Below are 13,404 nucleotides of genomic sequence, written 5' to 3' on the forward strand. Positions count from 1 at the left end.
TCTAGATGCTAAGGTTAAAGCCAGTAGTTAATAATATAAGATTATATGGATTCTACAAATGTTACTAAATGCAAATTAAGAGTCCAGAATTTCTAGATTAATGATCAATAACAACATTTTCATAAAGATAAACTTTATTTTACATTTTTTATAGAAATAGTTGTTCTTTAATTGAAGAAACACAAGAATACGGTGTTAACGGATTATAGCGCTGCAGTAATAACTATTTTGATTCGCAGATTTTTATTGAGCTACTTATCGCCTGTTTTTCATTTTATTAGATAAAAGGATGAATGCAGTTTCAAGTAGCTAAGCACAAAATATTTTGTTTTACTTTTTAAACTAGCGTGGGCGATCCGGAATCCGTCCAATTTTTGAACAATTTTTAACCCAGAATCCGAATCTGCAATTTAAATAACTAATTCGGATCGTTAATTTTTCAATCTATAATACAAAGTAGAACTGTCTGTCCGTTTGTTTGTAGCGAAGGATCTCGCTAACCGCTGAACCGATCGGGTTCTCCTTTACAGGGTAACTTCTCATAGATCCTGGGAATGTTTATAGCTATTTTCTTGGGGGTTGGGACTCCCCCCCCCCCCGATTTTTTATTTTTCTTTCAAATTTAAAATACAAATAATTGGTTTGATCAAACCTCTTGGGGCAGAGCCCCTAGAGGCTAGGGGCGAAACCGCTAGTTTAATATAATAAAATAGTTTTTTAATTAAATATTATTATTTAACTATCTTTAATAAAGTTACTGCAATATAATTCAAAGGAATAAAAAATAGTGACTGAGCTGCACCTACTGTGCATGGTACCGAGTTGCGCCTGTTTATTGGCCAAGGCATCCCCCCCCCCCCCTACTATTATTTATGTCGCGCACCAGACATAGCAGCAGTAGGAAATAATTTTAACGTCTTTGGCTATGATGCGGTGTTCGCCTGATATTCGAACCTATCCCCTCCCCGGCGACGAGAGGGTGCGCTACGTGTTGAGCCACGATCGCGGTTTAAACCTGCAACATAGTACCGTCATTCTGTTACGTTTACAGAAGAAAAATCAATTAATATTGGTATCAAATGCCTTTATTTAGTCCAATTAACATTAATTAAAAATTATTACACACATAGATTAAATACAATCTTGACTAAACAGAAAAAAACATAGATTTGTTCTAGTAATCTATCGCATCGTATTAATTGTATTAATTTTATGATTTTTATATTAATATGAGTGGAAAATTGTCTAATTTGATGCTATTTATGATTTTTCAGTATGGCTGAGAACCGGTTCTAATCCAGCCTATATATAATCAGTTTCGAAGCCATACTGGAAATATTATTATAATACACCCAAACATCCATAAAAACACTTCTTTTAAATAAGAACAATAATACAAAATATCTTATTTATTTTACAATAATTAGAGTTGCATTTTAAAGCATTGTAATTTGTAAGTCTCTTGTTTGGGTTTTAACCCTAAAGGATTCAAATACAGACAAACCATAATTGTAACGTATTTTCATATCTTGACTAGATTCTAATTAAGTTTCAGGATCGTTGTCGAACTTGTTTCTGCACGATCTGAATATTAAGGATTGACAATTAAGAGCATCTTTAAATGAATTTTTTGGTTGGTTCATGCAGTTGAGTGTCCAAACGTTTCAACTAACAATTGAAATCTACAAAAGGGGTAATTTTATGTATCCTCATTATGGATGTACATCAATGTATCAGTAATTGTAGTTAGCCCTTAAGATTCATCAACCTACTTCCCAGAATAATAGCTAAAAAAAACATCACAGGGTTTCCAGTTTGTATATTCCCTGCAAAGCACAATCTATTTGTTTCAGAGGTTAGCGAAATCTTACGGACGAACGTACAGACAGACAAACAAATATCGCTCTATTTTGAATTAAAGATATCCTCATTACGAGTAGATCAATAAAACATAGTATTCCATGAATAAGGTATAGCCAACAAGCTAAATAAATCTAAAATAATATTTGGGGGGCAGATAAAAATGTCGTCAATTTTTACTAAGTGTCCCCTCCGCCCAAACGACAACTGAATATTGAATATAGGTTTTGTGATTTTTTTTCGAATTAATTTCGTTGCTGGTATACAAGCTGGTAGTATTTATTTGAATTGTCAATTTTTCCTGTATATGAAGAAAAGAAAAGCTGTGAGACCACCTGCAGTTCCCATTATACTTCCCAGGCAGTATATACCCTAAATAATTATTACTTTTCAATCCGATTAATTTCCGCTAGAATGGAACCAGTCTTGGGCCATTCTGAAAAAAAAACAAGTATCGTATTGTATAATGCACATAGATAGACAATTTTCTATGAATAATAAAATAAAAGTCATAATATTAATACCAGTTTGTTAGCCCATGCCTTTGGCCCATCAGGGATAGCAAAAATAGAATTCATTATCATCATTGCCTTTTATTTATTTTTAAAACTTATAAAACTGGAATTAATCTTGTAATCTTTTTATCATTTGCGGAAAGCTGTCTATAATTTGTTGTGGTAAATAACTATTGCAATAATTTCCGCTAGATTGGAACCGGTAATGGGCCATACTTAAATCTCATGTATCATATTTGATTATAGATAATTTTCACCAAAAAAAGAGAAAAATCATAGAATTAACATTTATAAGGTATATATTACATAAACTTATTATTTATTATTGAAGATATATTGCTTTGTCCCTAGCCTCTAGGAGAATTCAGGAAAATAGCTTTATATAACAGAATTATTACCGTAACTCCAGCTTTCCAGAATGACTGTTCGTCCGCCGTCCTTTCTCGATATTCACCAATAAAGAACACAGTAAATACTAAATAAATTAATGTATATGTTAAAAACATTGATGAGGCAATTAACAAAAAAATACATTTTCCCTCCTTCTCGATTAGAATCATGCCTTAAATGATTTGGGGGAGATTGAGATGTGGATTATTATATCTGCAATGGTTCTCTCCATTGTACAATTATTGGTGTAAAAGTTCTGACACTGCTTGTTAACTAAGATTTAGTAGCAGTCTCCAAAATTTTATAACCATAGAGTATATGAGAATGTGTTTACTAAACTTTAAGGACCATTGAATTTACAACTCCAAGACATCCATAAAATCAATTTTTGATCCATTGCCCCTTCCCTATATCCCTGATAATGCTACAATAGGGACTTTATTTATGTTCTTTGCTACTTATAGTATCATCCTTGTTTTAATAATGATTTCTTTTCTAAATACCTACACTGCCAACCAAAAATTAAGCAAATCTGAATTTTCAGAATGGCAGCTTTATTATTCATTTAGGATGATTTGACTATAAATATGAAACGTAGATGCAACTTTTTTTAATCAATAAAAAATTAACAGTGGAAACTTGTAACGAAAATGATCCTAAATGAAAAGCTGCTATTCTGAAAATTCAGATTTGCCTATTTTTTGGTTCGCAGTGTAGGTATTTAGAATAGAAGATTTGCCTACTTTTTGGTTCGCAGTGTAGATATGCAGGAATAAGGTATAACTAACAAGCGAAACAAATATAAATATTATTTGGGGGGCAAATGGAGAGGTCGTCAATTTTACGATATGTTGCCCCCCAACGACAGCTGAAAAACACGTATAGGTTTGACTTGGGACAGTTCATAACAACTTTAGGCCAGACCTTTATAGTAGAGGCACTAACAATAAAACTTTCGCAGACAACCACATTTTTTTGCACGACATTTGTCTGGAAGTCCTAACTTTGCATAGTAATGAGTTGCGCCTGTTTTGTTGCCAAGGAATCCCCCTATGTTTACTATTAATGTCAAGCATCTGAAATAATTGTAGATTTAGAATCATTAGGTACAACTTTTAACGTACTTTGTTATGACGTGGTTTTGGTCAAGAATCAAGACCATTACCATCAACAACGGGCGGATCAGCAACGTGTTTCTAAGCAATTAATTAAGAAAACCCTGCAGGGTTATAAATTAGAATACCTGTAGAAAGGATTAACCAGACCAAAACGCCTAAACATCCAAGATTACCGGCTAGGGTCGATATCATTTTTAATTATCGATTTTACCTATTCCACATTTCTGAAAAAAATGATTACATCCAATTAAAGAAAAGATTTAAAAAACACTGCGTAGATATAAGACAATCCTATTATATAAAGTAGTAAGGTTTTTTGTCTGTAGCTTAAGATATTAATAAATACTGAACCGATTGGGCAGTGGCGTGCGAACCGAAGGGGGCATTTGGGGCAATCGCCCCCCCCTAGCGACCAAAACGCCCCCCCCTGCCCCCCCCTAGCCACCGCCCCCCCTGCCCCCCCCCCTAAATGTTGAAAAATGCCCCATTTTGCCCCCCCCTGGTCAACAAAAATGCCCCTTTTTGCCCCCTACCCTACAAAAAGCAAAACTATCCCAGTTTCCAAAAAAAAGATCAAGAAATACTCAACAACAAAAAAATTTTGGCGCTTCGCGCCAAACAGACAGTTAGTATTCATTTAACCTTACCAAATTTTTTAATTAGTGTAGAAATTAGGTTTTAATCTTTTTTCACTGAACATAACAAACCAGGTAATAGGAAGTATTTTATTTTGTATAATATAAACTTTTTACCAAAGAAATTTTGTACATCCCCAATGATGATACACAAAATTACCCCTTATATAGATTACAATTAGTGGATGAAATGTATGGAGACTTGACTTAATTAACCAACCAATCAAAATTCCATTAAAGTCCCCAAAGTTGTTGAGCCAACGAATAAGAAAATTTTACATGGAATATTGGGGACTAGTGTAATAAATAGCCCAAAAACGATCCCTCCCTGCATATTTGAAGAAAAAAATTTGCGCTTCGCGCCCTTCCAAATGGTTTCTGCTTTTTATCACTATTATATTTTGTTTTTATTTCTATAAAAAGATGTGTAAACAACTTAATCAAAAAGTTATTTTATATAAAAAAGAAACAGCGTTGATATTTATCTAAGCCTTTTTCTCAACACTGTATGTCTGTCTAAATGAATAACTATATATGATGTCATATTATTTTCAGGATAAGTTTATCATTTTTTTTGTGTACATACCCTTACAAAAAGACATGTTTTATTATGGCAATTTTCATTAAAAACCCTTAAAACTAACTACGCTCTATATTCCTAACTTGATAAAATATGCTACTCTTGTTGTCTTTGATTGATTTTAGTTCAAAGGGGGAGTAAATATTTTTAGGTGCGCTTCACGCACTGCCCTTATAAATCATTGGAAATACCACTTAATCAAAAATTAACAGAGTTTTAAAGTGCCATTTAAAGAGGGTAGGATATGTTGATATAACTTTTTAGCTTCTCTATAATTCACTATGGCTGTCAGTACGTAATGCTAAGGGGGAAATGTGATTTTTTTCAACTGCAATTAAAGATAGAAGGCTAAAACTTAATGTTAACATTCCCATCATTATGGAGTATAATTAACTATTAAAAATTCATGGAGGTCGGACTGCTTTTCAGGACGTTTTTGGCTCTTTTTGTATCTTTTAAATTTTGGGTATAGTCCCTTTGGTGACATTGCCTCTTAAGGTGCATTTCGTCGTATTTTCACAGTAGCTTTTCACCTATTTATAGCTCCTGCGGGGCCAATTGCCTAACCCTGCGGGGAAATCACCTGACCTAACGTAACCTAGAATAACCTATTAAAAGCTACTATTAAGAGGCGTTGCCACAAAAGAGACTATACCCCAAAGTTTTCCATATTTCTAAGAGATTTTTATATCTGCAGATGAAAGGACAAGTAATTTTTTTTATTTTTTACATAGTTCTTTATAACTTTGGTTTTTATGGTACGATAAATTTTTTTTGTGGATTATAAGATTAAAAAAAAATTTCTTGCTGTTTTGAGCATCCATTATGTAATTTACTTTGACTGTCATCACACAACATACAGGAAAAAGGATTTGTGACTTTTTCTATCTAAAATATATACTTATTTCAATAGATGCTCTTTAAATCTACTTGTCTGTATTCTTATTAATGATTTTTTGTGCTTTGCTACTTAAAGATGTTGTCATCCTTGTTGTCATACAATAAAGAAATATTTAAAATCAGTTTTACATATAAGGTTAATTTTTGGCAAATTATTTCCAAAATGAGTGTTTTTATCTCCCCCCCCAAAAAAAAATTTTTTAATGGGGTTATTTATCCTTCCTGCTGAGATTTTATAACATCCACTTCCACCCATAAAAAATGTTTTGTGGTGGGGGGGGGGGGGGGGAAGGTTAAATTATCTTCTGTACTTTTTTTTTCGAAGATGCTTTCTAGCTCCCTTCCCTTCGGTCATTGCAGGGGGGGGGAGAAGGGATTGGGGAGAAGAGATGGGGGGGGGAAGAGATGGGGGATATAAATGGGAAATAGGGATGGGGAAAAAGGGATAAGGACTAGAAGGCCCATAATCAAATAATCCCACCCCTTAAAACGACCTTATTTAAAATTAGTATATATAATCAAAATGCCCCCCCCTAAAGCAAAGTGCCCCCCCGGGGCACTTTGCTTTAGGGGGGGGCAAAATTTTACAAAATCACCAAAATGCCCCCCCCTAGACAAAGTGCTTCGCACGCCACTGCGATTGGGTTCTCCATTTCATATTTAAATCGAGAGATGGTTTAAACTATTTTTCTGCACTTCCCTTCTATTTTGAATGCAGAGCCACTATATGTTAGGGGCGCAACCACTAGTCCTTGGACGAGGTATCACATAGCCCGGGCCTGAGAAACCCAGCAATAGGGTATTTTAATTTCCCGCCTAATTTTAAAGGTCTCAATGTTAATTATTGGGGTTGAACACCCTGAACAGCGCTAATAAGCATTATAGATAGAATTTTTAAACTGCTTTGTTATTTTGTGCCAAAATATTCAAATAATTTTGAAAAAATATGTTGAGTTTAAAAAAAAAACTGATTGAAATGCTCAAAAATGGTAATTTATAAAAAAAACTTACTAAAATAGACATTTTATTATTGTAGGTATTACTGAAGCATAAGTGATAATGATATTTACCCACCCTCATTAAGAGAATTTATTATACATGCCATATAATTCCCTTTCCTAATGTATCCCCTCCCCTCTCCCCAAAATTCCAAATGTGTCACTTCTCCTTCGCCCCCCCCCCCCCCTTCATGGCAATAAATACATCATGCATGGTGTTCATACATTACTATTAAATAAAATAGGAAATGATCATAGATAGAGTTATGTGAAAAAGAGCCTTAACTATCTTAAAATATTCAATAATACTGTTATTCTTCTAATATTTGATTTAACAATATTGTAGGGTCCCCAATAGAATTTAAAAACTTATCTTTGCTGAAATGAATTGACACTAATTATCAAGCATTATTAGTAGTATGATTAGGATTGCATACAGGTCAGCAAATTAAAATGCTAGCAAAAATTCATCTACCATTGTTAAACATAATCATGAAACTAAATTAATTTAAAGTAATTAAATTAATTCTTATTCTTCAATTAAAACATATAAATAATACATAACATATAAAACATAAACATGTAAAAGATTTTAAAAAAGTTTTACAATTCCAAGTAAAGAGAGGGGCTACTCCATAATTTTCTTTGAATTACAAATTACCCTTCTGTAGATTACAATTAGTGGATGAAATGTATGAACACTCAACTTAACTAGTGTAATAAACAGATCAACCCATCCTCTCCCTGCATTATATAGCCTTTTACCTCTTTCCTCTACCCCCCCCCCCTCTCATGGCATATATATAACTAACAAACTAACAACCCCTGCACTCATTGTTTTGTTCTATAGAAACTCAACCCCCTCCACTTAACACTTAAGTCAGGGTTGTATATTCTGCACAAGAATAAATTTTTTTACCACTGCTGCAAAATGTTTTTTTTCTTCCCCCTACTAGTTTTTTACATCAAGAAAGGCGAAAAAATAGAAAAAAACATTCAGAATTCTTAATTTTATTCATATTATTATATTATCCCACATATTCTTTTAGATTTTTTTTCAACAAGGAAGAGAAAAATGGAAAAAAATGTTTTCATTTCTCTTAATTTTTTTACATTTTTCCCCCAACTTTATATTTATTATTCTTCCCCCCACTTTAGCAGGGTCAACCATGCAGAATATATACCCCTGGTTTAAGTTTAAACCTGAATAATTTACCTTGAATTTGATGGGAAGTCCAAAATATTAACTTTAAATTCTATTACTGGCTTTTTGAGGCGGGGCATTTGAATGTTTACCCTAGTCCTTATATAAATGTAGCAGGATCTACCTGTGTGGGTGTATATAAGAATCTTGCTAACTGCTCAACCGATACGATTCTCCTTTACAGTGTATCTTCTCATAGGCCCTGGGAAGGATTGAGTATAGATTAATTCTATATTGTGTTGGATATGTTGAAACCGGTTTGTGGCCATTTCCCTCTCCCCCTTTATGGCCTGAAAATGGGGAACACTTTCGCTTTCATGAAAAATCTTAAAAATGGTATCAATAAGTGGGCTCGTATTAACCCCTTAGCTGACGATAACGTAAACAGTCTTAAATAATTTATTTTAAAAATGTTTTTTTTATTTTCATTTGGGGTTTATGGTTTTTAGTGTCGTTTTTTACGATTGTAATAAGTTTTTTTGTATTCATGTGATATTAATGAAATTTCATACAGAGACTACCAACTACTTTAACTAGCTATGTTTAAAATTTCATCGATCTACATTGAAAGGCCAACGAGTTAACGACACTCAAAGACAATCAACATTTTTTATTTAATAGTATAAAAAAAGACTTTTTTAAATGTAGTACCTACGGACAAAGAATGCATAATTAAAAAGGGATTTAAACGTAAAAATTGATCATGAAGCATGAAAAAACTGCGATTGTCATTTGTCTAAAGAATCTACACAAAAAATTTCAGACTCCTATCTTTATTTTAAGTGTTTTTTTTGCACGAAAAGTTAACGTTAATTTTGTGAAAGGAAAAAAATAATTGATCCGAAATTTAAACGAAAAACCTACGGACAAAGATTACATAACTATAGGGGTTTAAACGTAAAAATCGGGCACAAAGCATAATAGAACTGCGATTCTTATTTGCCTAAGGAATCTACACAAAAAAATTCAGACTCCTTTCTTTATTTTTAGTGGTTTTTTTTGCACGAAAAGTTAATGTAAATTTTGTTACAGGAAAAAAGTAATTGATCCAAAATTTAAACCTAGTAAATGAAAGCTAGCATAAATCCTGCCATGTGGGTCTGCCCACAACCCCTTACCCCTTACCAATAAATGAGGTCCATATTAGCAACCTAACTATACAACATGTTCTACCTTGTAAATATTTCCATGAATGAGGGATCTTTTATTTTTTCAGTACAGCTTTGCAACCGATAAATATCCGCTAGGTTAAAATCAATTCTCAGCCATACTGAAAAGCATCATATTACAGGCAATTTTCTCTCTATTAATAAACCTATTATAAATAAGGCAAACAATATTAAATCAGGACTAATTGGTACCCAAACTTTTATAACCATTAGTAAAAATTGGTTTGTAAATTACATTTGGTACCCAAAGTTTTATAACCATTTGTAAACATTGGACTGTAAATTACACTCGGTACCCAAAGTTTCATAACCTTTAGTAAACATTGGACTGTAAATTACATTTGGTACCCAAAGTTTTATAAACCTATATGGCTATGTCTGCTAGATTATAATTGGTTCTCTGCCATACTGGAATGCATCATATTACAGACAATTTGGCACAAATATTGTAAGTAATTTAATGGCTTTAGAATCGTTTTCACGTTGTTTTTATGTTAAAAATCGTCCAATTTAACAATACTTTTCAACAAATATTATTAGTAATTTAATGGCTATAGAATAACGTCTTTTAATCCTTTTTTACATGGTCTTTACGTTAAAACCGTCCAATTTAACGATACTTTTTATAAAAATATTCTTAGTAATTTAATAACTATAGTATAACGGTTTTTTAAAATAGTTTTTTACATCATGTTTACGTTAAAACCGTCCAATTTAACAATACTTTTTAACAAATATTGTTAGCAATATAATGGCTTTAGAATAACCGTTATTTTAATCAATTTTTTACGTTGTTTTTACGTTACAAATCATCCAATTTAATGATACTTTTTAACAAATATTGTTAGTAATTTAATGGCTATAGAATAACGTTTTTCACTTCGTTTTTAAGTTTTTAACTCTTGTATTTCTATTTTAATATCTGCGGACAGCTGTCTATAATACGATGTGATAAATAACTATTCCAGTAAGGCTTCCAAACTAATTTATATCCGCTGGATAAGAAACTGTTCTAAGCCATATTGAAAAAGTCATGTATAGCATTGTATTACAGACATTTTTCCACAATTACTAAAATAAAAATCCTAAAGAATAATGTCAGTTTTTTTAGCACAGGACTTCGGCCATTTGGAGCCCACAAAACTGGTTTTAATTGTATAATTTTCCATTTTATTATCCGTGGACAGCTGTCTATAATACAATGCAATAAATAACTATTCCAGTATGACTTCCAAACCAATTTATTTCCGCTGGATAAGAACCGGTTCAAAGCCATACTGAAAAATCATGTTTAGCTTCGTATTAAAGTCAAATTTCCACATTTTCCCACGATTACTAAAATAAAAATCATAAATAATAATGTCAGTTTTTTTTATCACAGGCCTTTATTACAAAACTGGTTTTAATCTTATAATTTTCCATTTTAATATCCGCAGACAGCTGTCTATAATACAATGCAATAAATAACTATTCCAGTATGGCTTCAAACTGATTTATATCCGATGGATTAGAACTGGCTCTAAGCAATACTGAAAAATCATGTTTAGCTTTGTATTACAGTCAAATTTCCACAATTATTAAAATAAAACTCATAAAATTAATGTTAATTTTTTTACCACGATCCTTAGGCACATCAGGGCCTACAAAACTGGTTTTATTTGTATATTTTTTCATTATAAATAACTGTGGAAAGCTGTCTATAATACAATGCGATAAATATATATTCCAGTATAGCTTCAAACTGATTTATATCAGATGGATTAGAACTGGCTCTAAGCAATACTGAAAAATCATGTTTAGCTTCGTTTTACAGTCAAATTTCCAATTATTAAAATAGAAATCATAAAATAATGTTTAATTTTTTAGCATGGGTCTTAGGCACCTCAGGGCAAACAAAACTGGTTTTATTTGTATATTTTTTTATTCTAAATAACTGCGGAAAGCTGTCTATAATACCTACAAATACCTATTCCAGTATGGCTTCCAAATCGATTTATATCCACTGGATTATAACCTGCTCTATGCAATACTGAAAAATAATGTTTTGCTTGGTATTACAGTCAAATTTCCACAATTATTAAAATAAAAATCATAAAATTAATGTTAAATTTTTTAGCATGGGCCTTAGGCACCTCAGGGCCCACAAAACTGGTTTTATTTGTATATTTTTTCATTCTAAATTACTGCGGAAAGCTGTCTATAATACAATGCGAGAAATACCTATTCCAGTATGGCTTCCAAACCGATTTATATCCGCTGGATTAGAACCGGCTCTATGCAATACTGAAAAATAATGTTTAGCTTGGCATAACAATCAAATTTCCACAATTATTAAAATAAAAATCATAAAATTAATGCTAATTTTTTTACCATGGGCCTTAGGCACCTCAGGGCCCACAAAACTGGTTTTATTTGTATATGTTTTCATTCTAAATAACCGTGGAAAGCTGTCTATAATATGATGCGATAAATTGATTAATTTAAACATGTTAGAATAGTCCTATAATTTTCAAACTATGGATTTCCAGCCAAAAAATTGTTGATCAACAGTGCAGTTACTCTTTAATTTATTTGCCTTGTGGCTTTTCTTGGATGTAATTAAATATATAGGTTTACAATTCAAATATTATGCTTATTTTATTCTAAAATCTTTTTATCATTTTTAGTCTTTTAAAATCGCTAGGATTGGTAGTTGCACTTAAAAAAAGAGCGAATAATGAGATTTTCCTTTTATTATTGTTATTATCATAAACCGGTTAGAAGATATATTTTTCATGTCAGATATACTTTATCTACAACCCCTGGGAAGGTTTATAGCTATTTTGGGGGGAGGGTACCATTACCCCCTTCAGAAAAAATCCCTCCCCCTTCCTTTTGAAACTGAAATAAAAATTGAGGAGATGATTGCAACACCCCCCTCCTCAAGTGCCCCACTAGAGGCTTCAAGGGGCAGATCCGCTAGTTTAGAATTAAAATAATTATTAGATTTTTTTGTTAATGAATGTTTGTAAGAAATACAGTAATAATTAATTCTCGCATCGTATTATAAACGGCTTTCCGCGGATATAGAATTGTACATTTTTATATTTGTAAAAAGCTGGATATAAACGATGCTAGACATAGTTTTTTTCGTATGGATGAGAACCGGTTCCTATCCACCGGATTCAAATGAATACGAGAAAACTCAATAAAGATTTCCTAACTAATGATAACTATGAATTTTTCTGACCCCGGCAATATTTTCTCGTATTCATTCGAAACCGATCAATATCCAGTGGATTAGAACCGGTTTTAATCATTACGAAAAACTAATATATGTCTAGCATCGTATTATATCCAGTTTTCTACGAATATAAAGTGTACAATCTTAATGTTGAAATAAGTTTTGTTAGCTTCCGCCATCTCGGGGCTAACTAAACTGGTTTTAACATTAAGATTGTACATTTTATATATGCGGAAAGCTGTTTATAACTTTATAATACGATGCGAGAAATAACTATTCTATCACAATGGCACTAAAACATAGACTAAATTGTATAATAATCAGAGATGATGAACTACAAAGAAAGAAAGCCAATTATAAATTGTTAATCCATGCGTGACTTATTTTTGTTAGTTCAACCAAAAGAAGTTAAGCTTTTATATATCTATGTTCATTGTTCAAACCATGCATAAAGATTCCTGTAATAATGAGGCACACTTTTTTATTATTCATTTGTTTGATTTGATGAGCTATAGGCTAATTACGGAATTGGCAAAATATTTTATAGAAAGTTTCATTAACTTGTGCATTTTTTTTCACTTTCTTTGTTTAGGTACTATTGATTAAATTTCTCTTCAATCAAACTTTTTCGTTGATTTATATTTTTAGTTTCGACGATTTTTTTTACAATTATATGATTAAAATTGTTGTATTAATGGGAAAGTAAGTTTTTATTAACTAAACAAAGAATGGAAATACCAATAAATGTCCGGGTTCAGTTTTTAAATGATAAGCATAACATCTTTCTTTATTTTTTAGTAGCAAAGCTAATC

General features: G+C 31.9%; 1 protein-coding gene and 1 long non-coding RNA gene across 2 annotated transcripts in view; one reads left to right on the forward strand and one right to left on the reverse strand.

Moving 5' to 3' along the window:
• LOC145334698 (monoglyceride lipase-like) overlaps positions 1-13,404 on the forward strand; it is a 166,571-nt gene that overhangs the window by 19,085 nt on the left and 134,082 nt on the right. The gene's annotated exons all lie outside the window — the stretch shown is intronic.
• LOC145334075 (uncharacterized) lies at positions 915-4,110 on the reverse strand. Its single transcript, XR_013884704.1, has 4 exons — positions 4,009-4,110; positions 2,774-2,850; positions 2,162-2,232; positions 915-1,584 (listed from the first exon to the last, which is right to left on the reverse strand). It is a non-coding gene; the product is annotated as an uncharacterized LOC145334075 (long non-coding RNA).

Source organism: Acartia tonsa, chromosome 12, assembly GCF_053477335.1.
Source record: "Acartia tonsa isolate MP-2025a chromosome 12, ASM5347733v1, whole genome shotgun sequence".
Lineage (NCBI taxonomy): Eukaryota > Metazoa > Arthropoda > Copepoda > Calanoida > Acartiidae > Acartia > Acartia tonsa.